The sequence below is a fragment of the Leopardus geoffroyi genome, chromosome A3, assembly GCF_018350155.1.
Source record: "Leopardus geoffroyi isolate Oge1 chromosome A3, O.geoffroyi_Oge1_pat1.0, whole genome shotgun sequence".
NCBI lineage: Eukaryota > Metazoa > Chordata > Mammalia > Carnivora > Felidae > Leopardus > Leopardus geoffroyi.
This window is the reverse complement of record NC_059336.1, coordinates 85,828,602-85,841,221: the sequence shown is the minus strand read 5'-3', so window position 1 is coordinate 85,841,221 and position 12,620 is coordinate 85,828,602.

Here is a 12,620-nt window from a genome sequence, read left to right as displayed (position 1 = left end):
TTGCCCATCACCCTTATGAACAAAGATCAAAAACTTTTCATAAATATTACCAAAATAGAATGCAGCAGGAGAATCATCAGCAGGGATTTATTCCAGGAATACAAGCATAGTGCAGTATTAGAAATATATTATGCAGTTCATTACATTAATACATGAATGGCAAAGAAATATATGTTGTAGATACTAAAAAATTTGATATATTCAAAACCATTCTTTTTTTAAAAAAATTCTTTATAAGGTATGAATAAAAGTACACTTATTTAACTAGAAACCTATTTGCAGAAGAAAGTAGACCCAGTAATCAATAAAATATCATGTCACATATTCTAAATGTTAACATCTCAAAGGATTACTTGATATTTTACTCCTATGGACCAACTCTGGGATCTCTTTATAGATCTTCCATGTTTGACTCCCTTAGAAGAGATGTTGTGGTGCCTCTCAAATACTTCCCTGTATAAATATCATGTATGTTATCAATGACCTTTTTTTTTTTAATGTTTATTTATTTTTGAGAGAGAGACAGAGAGTGAGCTGGGGATGGGCACAGGGAGAGGGAGACACAGAATCCCAAGCAGGCTCCAGGCTCTGAGCTGTCAGCACAGAGCCCCATGAGGGGGTCAAACTCACAAACCATGAGATTACGACCTGAGCCGAAGTCCCACGCTTAACCAACTGAGCCACCCAAGCACCCCCCCTTTGAGTGTCATGTGTCTTCTCTTTCCCACTTGATGTCATAAGACCCCTCTCCTCCTTGCTTACCTTGAGGCAATTCTTTTTTTTAATTAAAAATGTTTAAACAAAAATTTATTGCACTCTAGAGAGCTTCTATTTATGTCATTTTATCTTTCTTTTTTTTAATGAAATTTATTGTTAAATTGGTTTCCATACAACACCCTGTGCTCATCCCAAAAAATGCCCTCTTCAATACCCATTACCCACCCTCCCCTCCCTCCCACCCCCCATCAACCCTCAGTTTGTTCTCAGTTTTTATTTATTTATTTTTCCAATATGTGAAATTTATTGTCAAATTGGTTTCCATACAACACCCAGTGCTCATCCCAAAAGGTGCCCTCCTCAATACCCATCACCCACCCTCCCCTCTCTCCCACCCCCCATCAACCCTCAGTTTGTTCTCAGTTTTTAAGAGTCTCTTATGCTTTGGCTCTCTCCCACTCTAACCTCTTTTTTTTTTTTTCCTTCCCCTTCCATGGGTTTCTGTTAAGTTTCTCAGGATCCACATAAGAGTGAAAACATATGGTATCTGTCTTTCTCTGTATGGCTTATTTCACTTAGCATCACACTCTCCAGTTCCATCCACATTACTACAAAGGGCCATATTTCATTCTTTCTCATTGCCACGTAGTATTCCACTGTGTATATAAACCACAATTTCTTTATCCATTCATCAGTTGATGGACATTTAGGCTCTTTCCATAATTTGGTTATTGTTGAGAGTGCTGCTATAAACATTGGGGTACAAGTGCCCCTATACATCAGTACTCCTGTATCCCTTGGGTAAATTCCTAGCAGTGCTACTGCTGGGTCATAGGGTAGGTCTATTTTTAATTTTTTGAGGAACCTCCACACTGTTTTCCAGAGCAGCTGCACCAGTGTGCATTCCCACCAACAGTGCAAGAGGGTTCCTGTTTCTCCACATCCTCTCCAGCATCTATAGTCTCCTGATTTGTTCATTTTGGCCACTCTGACTGGCGTGAGGTGATATCTGAGTGTGGTTTTGATTTGTATTTCCCTGATGAGGAGCGACGTTGAGCATCTTTTCATGTGCCTGTTGGCCATCCGGATGTCTTCTTTGGAGAAGTGTCTATTCATTCTGCCCATTTCTTCACTGGATTATTTGTTTTTCATGTGTGGAGTTTGGTGAGCTCTTTATAGATTTTGGATACTAGCCCTTTGTTCGATATGTCATTTGCAAACATCTTTTCCCATTCCGTTGGTTGCCTTTTAGTTTTGTTGATTGCTTCCTTTGCTGTGCAGAAGCTTTTTATCTTCATGAGGTCCCAATAGTTCATTTTTGCTTTTAATTCCCTTGCCTTTGGGGATGTGTCAAGTAAGAAATTGCTATGGCTGAGGTCAGAGAGGTCTTTTCCTGCTTTCTCCTCTAGGGTTTTGATGGTTTCCTGTCCCTTGAGGCAATTCTTGATGAGCTCTTAGATTATGCTTACATTATAAAAAAAGACCCTGTGGTTTTAATGCATAAAGGACCAAGCTATTGTTTTTATTTGCTTCATTTCTTCCTCTGTACAATTCTTTAGATAAGAGACAAAAGCTCCATTTGTAAAATTCTAATGTTGTGATTTTTTTTTCTATAATGGCAGCAGGTGGTGAAACATTAGAAGCAGTCCCATTAAAATCAGGAACAAGAGGGGCGCCTGGGTGGCTCAGTCAGTTGAGCATCCAACTTTGGCTCAAGTCATGACCTCACAGCTCATGAGTTCGAGCCCCACGTCAGGCTCTGTGCTGACAGCTCAGAGCCTGGAGCCTGTTTCGGATTCTGTGTCTCCCTCTCTCTCTGCCCCTAACCCACTCCCATTCTGTCTCTGTCTCTCTCAAAAATAAATAAACATAAAAAAAATCAGGAACAAGATAAGGATTCTGGCTGTCACTCCTACTACCAGTTCTATCCTGGAAGTTCTAGCTAATTCAATACAGCAAGAAAAATTAATGAAGTACAAATATATATAGCTGGCAGATTACATCATTGTTTGACTAGAAAATCTCTAGAATATGTTGAAAGAAATATTAAAACTAATAAGACAGTCCATTAGATCGGTCTGATAAAGGAGCAGCACAGGAAATGGAGTTGTTTTCATATTTATGGCGATAGCAATAACCAATGAAGAAAAGGCAAAGAAAAAAAATATTCCACTCACAGAGGCAACAATAATTATGAAGTACTTAGAAATAGGGGCACCTGAGTGGCTCAGTCGGTTCAGTGTCCCACTTTGGCTCAGGTCATGAGTTTGAGCCCTGCGTTGGGCTCTGTGCTGACAGCTCAAAGCCTGGAGCCTGTTTCAGATTCTGTGTCTCTCTCCCTCTCTCTCTGCCCCTCCCATGCTCATGCTCTGTCTCTCTCAAAAATAAATAAACATAGAAAGAAAGAAAGAAAGAAAGAAAGAAAGAAAGAAAGAAAGAAAGAAAGAAAGAAGTGACAGGAAATATGCAAGGCCTATTAAGAAAAACTCTAAGGGGCGCCTGGGTGGCGCAGTCGGTTAAGCGTCCGACTTCAGCCAGGTCACAATCTCACGGTCCGTGAGTTTGAGCCCCGCGTCGGGCTCTGGGCTGATGGCTCAGAGCCTGGAGCCTGTTTCCGATTCTGTGTCTCCCTCTCTCTCTGCCCCTCCCCCGTTCATGCTCTGTCTCTCTCTGTCCCAAAAATAAATAAACGTTGAAAAAAAAAATTTAAAAAAAAAAAAGAAAAACTCTAATACTAAAGGTCATAAAAAAAGAACAAAATACGGGGCGCCTGGGTGGCGCAGTCGGTTAAGCGTCCGACTTCAGCCAGGTCACGATCTCGCGGTCCGTGAGTTCGAGCCCTGCGTTGGGCTCTGGGCTGATGGCTCAGAGCCTGGAGCCTGTTTCCGATTCTGTGTCTCCCTCTCTCTCTGCCCCTCCCCCGTTCATGCTCTGTCTCTCTCTGTCCCAAAAATAAATAAACGTTGAAAAAAAAAAAAAAAAGAACAAAATAGGTAGAGGGGCTGGTATGTTTCTGGATGAGACTGAATTTTGTAAATATGTTAGCAGTCCCCAAGTTGAATTATAATGTGGTGTACTCCAATTAACAGTCTTTCAGATTTTTACAGAATCTTTTAGATTCTGTATTGAATTTGGAAATTTGATTCTAAAGTTTATCTGGGAGAATAGCTGTGGCAATTTCAAAAAAGAACACGGAGGGCTGTGGTAAGCAGCTTCTATGATGACCCCCAACCACTCCTGGAACTGATGTCTCTGGCCAATCGCCGGTGGGGACCTAAGGCCTGCAACCAGTCACACGAATGAGTTTGGAAATGGATCCTCCCCATCTTAGCATCGAGACAAACCCAGCCCTATATGACAGCTTTTCTTGTGAGAGATCCTAACCCAGAGGCTCCCAGCTAAGCCACGCCCAGATTTCTGAGCCACAGAAATGTAGAGAAATAAGTGTTTGTTGTTTTGTGTAACATTTGGGCAGTAATCAATAATAATATACCTATAAATATTTGATCCCTTTCTTTAACCACCACCACTTCTATCTCATTCAGCTTCTACTGAAACTTAAAACAGAGAACAGAGGAGTCATGGGCTCTGTGGATTCAAAGTTCCCCCCAACCCCATGAAAGTTAGGCTCCTCAAGACTCCTACTTACTTCCAGGTAGCCACATTGAAGAGTTTTATGTCAAAAAGCAGGCGAATTCACTGAAGGAATGTTCTGAAGGCTGTCCCACCCTCCCAGGGCAATCATTAACTTCCCATGTTCACAACCACTCAGGGTATGGCCAGCAGCCTCATGGGCTCACCAGCCTGATTTCGCAGCCAAAACGAGGGCAGGTCCGTCTCTTAAAAGTGGACTCCTATCATTTCCAGCAGGTGAGACTGAAGAATAAAGTCAACACTTTCAGTGACAAACATTAAAAAAAAAAAAAAAAAGAAAAGCAAAGCAAAGCAAAGCAAAGCAAAGCAAAGCAAAGAAAAGAAAAGAAAAGAAAAGAAAAGAAAAGAAAAGAAAAGAATTCTAACTCCCAAGGGATCTCGGACAAGCAGATCCCCAGGAATCATCTCTCTTTGGGCTAGTTTCTTGGATGGCAGTGGAAGCTAAATTAAGTTTGGTTAGTTGGTTAAAGGAATCGAATTAAACATTAATTACATTAATTATCGATCGCTACATAAAAATTACCCTGATTTAGCAGCTTAAAGCAACAACACTGAGACACTGAAGTGCTCCAGAACCTAAAATGCTTACCACAGACCCTGGCGGCTCTCAACAGCGACAATCGCACTCATCCATCATCTGTGTTCCCACCAGTGCGCAGGTGCAAGAGGGGCGGTGAGGAGTCTTGGACAGAGCACAAGCCTTGGAATCAGTTCCTATGCTGCCATTTATTAGCTGTACTTTCAACTTGCACTGCAGGCATGGGAGGGGCACTTGGCTTCTGTCAGAGGTATTTGAGAAAGTAAGAGGATGCAGAACAGAGGTATTTGAAATCCTCTACATGCAATGAGTACCGAACAAGCCCTAGAAATACAATGCACCATCCAGTAAACATAGACAACAATACCATGTTATAATCATCGAACTTGCTAAGAGACCGGAACTTAATTATTCCAACTGCTGAAAAGAAAGGATAATTACGTGATGTGATAGAGGTGCTAATTATTGCTACAATGACAATCATATTACAATATATAAATATATCAAATTAACATGCTGTACACCTTAAATTTACACCATGTTATATGTCAAATATATTTTAAATATATGTCAAATATATTTTAAATATATGTCAAATAAAAAAAAGTAGGTAAAATTTAAAAGCTAGACAAATCTAGTTATGTAATCATCTAGAGAACCCCAAGGATTATAGACAAAAATACACCTTAACAAGGCTGGAGGGAAAAACCATTTTAGAACCAGGGAATGCAAAGTCAAATGTCTGCCTGGAATGCAGTGTAAATAAGTGAAGCCTCAAAGGGCAGATAAAACCAGACCTGAAAGTCATCTAACTTCTTCAGCTTTTCTGGTGGGAGTGGAAGTCTTCAGTGCTTCTGTTCATGCTGGCTACTTGGTGAAGCAGCCAGCCAGTGGTGCCATGGCCCCAATGCCGTGGCCTGTGAGATGCTCCAAGCTTCCCAGACAGCAGCTAACAGGGTTCCTGGGAAACATGGGAAATGATAGGATAGGAGCTGGGAGCAGAGGCTGAGCTGCCCTGCCAGAGCATATAGAGGAGACTGAATGCTTGTGCTACAGTGCTTTGATCATTTCGTGTGTAAATCTGGATTTGTGCACTTAGTTTTAATGTTTGTGCATTATACGGAATAATTATGTTATTTAAAATGGTGTTTTGGGATAATCAGTCTGTTATGGATATGGAATGACAGAAGGACATACGAAAGTCAGAGAGATTTATTATACTCACAGGTCCTAAAAGAGAAAGGCACAGTGCTCCATGAAGGGGGCCACAGACAGGAGTGTCTAGGGAATGGGCTCAACCAAGCAAGTGGGGAGCCAAGAGAGAGTGAGGACATGTGGACAAGTGACTTTATTGGGGTCAAGGTGAAGTACACAAGCAAAAGGCATGAGGGGATTTCATCAATGCAACTGAATGCCATAGGTCACAGGGAGGGCAAGAAGGGGAACCTGTGGCAGAGACCAGTGCTATCATGCTGGTGCAACTGGTCACCTGGGCAGGCTGCCCTCAGCCAGTTTGTGTAATGTTAAGGCATCAGAAAAATATGAAGTTTTAAAAATTTACAATAAAGGTTAAAAAAAAAACAGTGTGCAATCATCCTCTTGGTAGAAATGAACTTACAGAAAGGAAAGTACTAATTCTCATTTTTTTAAAGGGAAGTTGATGATACATGTCCACTCTGGGGTTCACGGTGATATCACTGACCACACAAAAACAAGAAGATACACATCTGCCAGAAAGCGTCAGCATCTGCTATGAGAATTAGAAATTATTTTAAGAAGACTGTGGAATTTTCTGTCTGAATGCAGAAGGTGCATTTAGTTACATTCTGTGAAGTAGGACTTTCCATTTAGATCAAATGACCATTCTTTTAAGTTAATTAACTCTGCTTTAGTTCAGTTCTTTTGGTCTGTACAAACAAATGAAGCAATAGCCATTAGTGTTCTGGCTCCATTTATAAAAGAAAAATTCTATATAAACATTTTATATTGGTGTCTTCAAATGATTCTAATTAAAAGTCAGTTGAGCTGATTCCAATAATGGTTTGATCAGTTTTTTTCAATACTTACAAACTCATAGTAAAACTTGAGGAAGTTCATTCTGGTAGACATTTGACATTATAGTAAATGCTATTATAAATCCAAGTAGTAAGTTCAACATTGATGATAAAATTATTTGGGGTGTGTGTGTATGTGTGTGTGTATTGATAATCAGAACTTCAATGCAGCACAGTATTGTGATAAAAACGATGTTCTTATTAAATAAAGAAACTTATGGAGCAGAATTCTATCTCTAGAATTAGTTTTGTTGCATGTATAATTCATAGTTCTCAAACTTCAATATTTTATAAAACCACATAGACACTATAGTTGTCAACATTTATAAACATTATAAATATACACAGAATAACAAAATTTTAAAATTAATTTACTGTTAAATACAAAAATAATCCCTTTAGTTTGGTAGAATTTCTCTGTTTACTTCCTGTTATCAATCAGATTTTAGAAATGTCTGTGCCTTTGAAAAACAATTTTGTCAATTGAAGTGTCTTACAATTACATAAAACCTTTTTAATAGGCCCTCTAAACTTTGGCTGCATTTTGAGCATAAACATTTCAGAGCTTCAGTTAAAGTATTCAATACTGTAACACCAAAACAACTTAACTTTTAAAGCTTTTAGAAAATTGGATTTATCGAAAACAAAGCCTATAGGCAGAAATGTTGAAATTTATCCCTATAAAAGCTAGAGGATCTAAAAAACTTATATAGGAGCTTTAATTGATATTCTCTAATTGTGCTTTGGAACATCTCCACTTGTGAGAAGAATTTCTTTTCTTAAATTGTGATAAATTACATATAATATTTACCATCTTAGCCATTTTCAAGTGTACATTTCAGTAATGTCAAATACCTTCACGTTGTTTTGCAAACAATCTTCAGAACTTTTTCATCTCGCAAAACTGAAACTCTACACCCATAAAACAACAATTGTTTATTTCCCACCTCTTCCCAGCTCCTGGCAAGCACCATTCTGCTGTCTGTCTCTATGAATTTGACTAGTCTACTCCCTCATAGAAGTGGAATCTTACAGTATTTGTCTTTTTGTGACTAGCTTATTTCACTCAGCACAATGTCTTCAAGGCTCATCCATGTGGTAGCAGGTGTCAGAATTTCCTTCTGTTTTAAGTTGAATAATATTCCGTTGTCCATAATACATTTTGTTTATCCATTTATCTGTCAGTGGACCTTTGGGTTGCTTCCACCTTTTGCCTATTGTGCATAATAATGCTGCCATGAAAATGTCTTTGAGACCCTGCTTTCAATCTTTGGGGCAGATACCCAGAAGTGAAACTGATGGATCATATGGTAATTCTATTTTTAATTTTTGGGGAACCACCATGATGGTTTCAACAGCAGCTGTACCATTTTACATTCCCACCAAACAGTGCATTAGGTTCCAATTTCTCCGTGTCCTGACCAACACTTATTTTCTAGGTTTTGTTGTTGTTGGTTTTTGAAAGTAGCCACCCTAATTGGTGTGAGGCAATGTTTTCCTGTGGTTTTGATTTGCATTTTACTAGTGATCACAGATATCGAGCATCTTTTCATATCCTTGTTGGCCATTTGTAAATCTTCTTTGGAGAAACGTCTATCCACGTCCTTTGCACATATTTTAACCATGTTATTTGCTTTTTCTGTTAGAATTGTAGAGGTTCTTTATATATTCTGGGTATTCGCTTCTTATTAGATATAGGATTAACAATTATTTTCTCTCATTTTACAGGGTGACTTTTCACTGTGTTGGCTATGTCCTTTGACATGCAGAAGCTTTACATTTTTGGGTAGCCCAATTTCTCCAGTTTTTACTTTTGTTTTCTGTGCAGTTCCCCACCTGCTTGGTTGAGCGCACCCCTTTGGCACTCCTCCCCAGGCGGCCCCCTGCATGGAACGGAGCTGCTGCATCACCCAGTCTTCCCCAGTAGAGGGGGATAGAGAGCAACAAGGAAACAAGAAAAGGGCCAGTGAAGAAAGGCAAGAAAATCAAGGCTACAACTTGACAGACTTATTTGTTCATGTGAACCAGCATCAACAAAGACCTTAACATAATATGAAAAATCGAGGGGGTTCAAAAGAAATAGGTTTTGGAGGCTCTTGAGAGCAGCGATCAGCTACAGCCTTCATTCATTCCATCAGAAACAAACATGCCCCCTTTGGGGTGACACATGCACAGAGAGACAAAGCTGGGCACTAATTACAGTGGGGCTGTAACTACCAGGCATCCTGCAAAAGTCCGCTGTGAAGTGGAATGTAGAAATAACACAGGTAATCAGATCCACGGATTGCTAGGCTGATGCAAACACATTATTCTCTTCAAATTAAAGCACTTTATTCATGTCCAGAGCTTGAAAATCCATTTCTCAGTAAAGGTCAAGGAACACAAACACAGCTTGAATTTAATTAGTAAGCCAGCTGTCAGTCACTGGCAGTGACAGAGGCAGGAAGACATTTTGAAGCAGGAAATGAGCTAACATTAACATGACAAGGTCCTTGCATCTTTAATCATGAACTCCTCTTTTGGAAATACTTTATCACGAAAGAATGACACCATTTGGCATGTATTTTCTCTCCTGATTTATTTCCTGAGTTCTCATTCTTCTAAATAGCAAATCTAGCAAATAAGAATTTAGTTCACTGAAAGGGGGGATTCAATACAGCTGGTCCTTGTATTAATATGCTGTCATTGATTATCCATTCTAAAGTAGTGCCCTGAAGCAAGATCAAAGCAGGAGATAAAAATCAGACCACTTGGCACTTTGTTTTGTTTATAAATTTAGGTGTGAGAGAGTTGGTCCAGGCATCAGGTGAACTGGTTCTATCCTTGAACCCACCACTACTAACTCGGGGCAGCTTCAGAAGGTAGAAGGGACTCGGTAGGTTGGAAGGGAGTTCTTGAACTATTGATGTAGAGTAAATGTGGAGAAGGCCTCAGTCACCTGCCATCCCCCTTAGAACCACCGCTGCTACTAATTTTTACTCTGCAACTTTGGAGAATTCACTTAAACTCTCTAATCTTTAATTTACCAATTGCAAAGCAGGAGTAGGATACTCAAAAAGGGAATTACTAGTGATGGTCTGAAGGTGGTGACTGCTATGGGTGACTTCTCTGTTGTTCTTTCCGCTTGTCTATTTTCTGTGATTTTTTTTTAAGTTTTATTTATTTATTTTGAAAGAGAGTGAGCAGGGGGGATGGTGGGCAGAGAGAAAGAGAGGAAGAGAGAGAATCCCAAGCAGGCTAAACTCTGTCAGCATGGTTTGTCAACTCACAAACCATGAGATCATAACCTGAGCTGAAATCAAGATTCAGATGCTTAACTGGCTAGCCACCCAGGCACCCCTGATTTTTTGGAGAAAAAAACACTAAGGGCTGTAATTCATTATGAAACATTAAATAAATACAAATCTGAGTACCTAGAGATACTACTGCTACTACTACTAAATAGGTATTTTTAAAAAGCAAAAGAAAGAAAGGAAAAGCTCATTTCCACTAACTTCTTACTTTGGAAATTTAAAGAAACACTTATTCTGCCTTTGGAGAAGAACTATATTTCATCTCCAGTACATGAGAAAAATTTCTTCTTTATAGTAGGATACCAGCTACTACATGGGAAAGGAATGAGAGAATTAGGAAATAACCATTATCTAACCCTCCAGTGTAATAATTGATTCAGGTAAGGATCATCAATAGATCCTGAAAAGCCTCCTCCCACAGATAATTTACACATGAGAAAACATAACTTTATAAAGGAGATGTCAGGTGCCACCCACCAATAGTGGGATGGCCTGACATGTGCTTCAATGTTCTTGCCAAAAATGTTTTACTGAATTTAATCAAGCTTTGAATTTAACTCCCAGGATACAAAAAATAGTGGATAGAGGAACATGGTAAATGACACCACAATAAGATAACCAGATAAATTCAAAATGAGGGGCATTCTACCTTGTCTCTTCTAAAAAGACAGTATTCTAAAAAGATAGGTGGGGACCACTCTGGAACTAGCATAAAGAATCTTAACTACCACATGTAATGCATGAATCTTGATTCGATCCTTGTGAGAAAAAAAAAAGAAAAGAAAAGAAAAACAGCTATAAAAGATATATTTAGACTATTGGAGAAATTTGAATATGAACTAAATTTGAATATTAGGTGATATTAGGAAATCATTGTTAATTTTCTCAGCTATGATAACAGTATTTGGACTGTGAGGGAGAATGTTCTCAGTTGTAGGAGATATACACTGAGGTATTTATAGTGGAAGTGGCATAATAAATTTAGCTTATTTTCTAATGGCTTTGTTTATACACATATACACACACACAGAATAATGCAAATATGGTAAAAATGTTAATTTTGAATTTAGTTGGTGAGTATCCAAATACTCATCATACTATTATTTCAACTTTCTGCATTTTTGAGATTTTCCTTTAAAAATATTAGAACAATTTAAAGGAAAAGGAACATGGGGATGATTTCTTAAAAGATTTCTTTAAAAAAAAGATTTCTTAAAAGGAAGTGTTGAATAGCTCTATCTTAGTTAATCTGAAAAGAATCCTATGTTAGCAAATATTATTTCGAGTTGACCTCATCCTTTTAAATTTTTTATTTTGTGTTTTATAGTGTATATATTAATATAGTGGCACATATAAATTTGTTATATAAGGATTTACATAAATACTTCACATTTACGTAAATCCTTGATATAAAGAAATATGCATGCTCAAAATTTCTTGCTCATGTACTGTGCATCAGTAATATTTGGAGACTACTGCCATGCCTATAATTTCTCATGTTTCCAGGTCAACTTTTAAACTGCTACCAAGGTAGGTAAAATAATCCCATTGCAGATTTACCGAGCAGAGAGGATGTAAGCAAAGTGATTAGGATTTGCTACAGAGGCTTCCATCAGGATTGAGTGCATTTTGGCGGTGGGGGGGGGGGCACTTAAACATCAGAAGTTATCATTGTGGCTGTGCCAAGATTAAGTAAAGATGGAGAGAGCTCTCTAGACTGCATTTCTCTGCCTTCCAAGACTTTCACTTTGTCTAGGAAAAATTTGGAATCTATGAAATGTAATCAAGATATCTCCCACAACACAGTTCCCCTGGCCTCAGCCTCTGGCTGCAGTGTTCCCTGGAATGAAGACTGCACAATGATCTTCGGGGGGGAGGGGGGGAAGTAACAAGTTGCAGTGGCAAGCAGATACATCCTCACTCCTAACAGTGTCCTCCAACCCTCACATCCTACAATGAGGAGGACAGCTTGGTGTTGGGAGGAAGCTGGAATGGGGCAAGATTGGATGATGCTGTCCTGGAGGTTTCTGTGATCTATGTGAGACAAATTTGGGTGTCACATTGCTGGTTACCATGTGGCTCTTGGGGTAAAAAACTCCCAACTGAGGATCACCTGGGTGTCTCAGTCGGTTAAGCATCTGACTCTTGGTTTCAGCTCAAGTCATGATCTCACAGTTTGTGGGTTCAAGCTCCACATCAGGCTCCAAGCTGACAGTACAGAGCCTGCTTGGGAGTCGCTCTCTCTTCCTCTCTCTCCCCCTCCCCCTGCTCTCTCTGTCTCAAAATAGATAAACACACACACACACACACACACACACAGACACACACAGACACACAGACACACACACACACACACACACACAC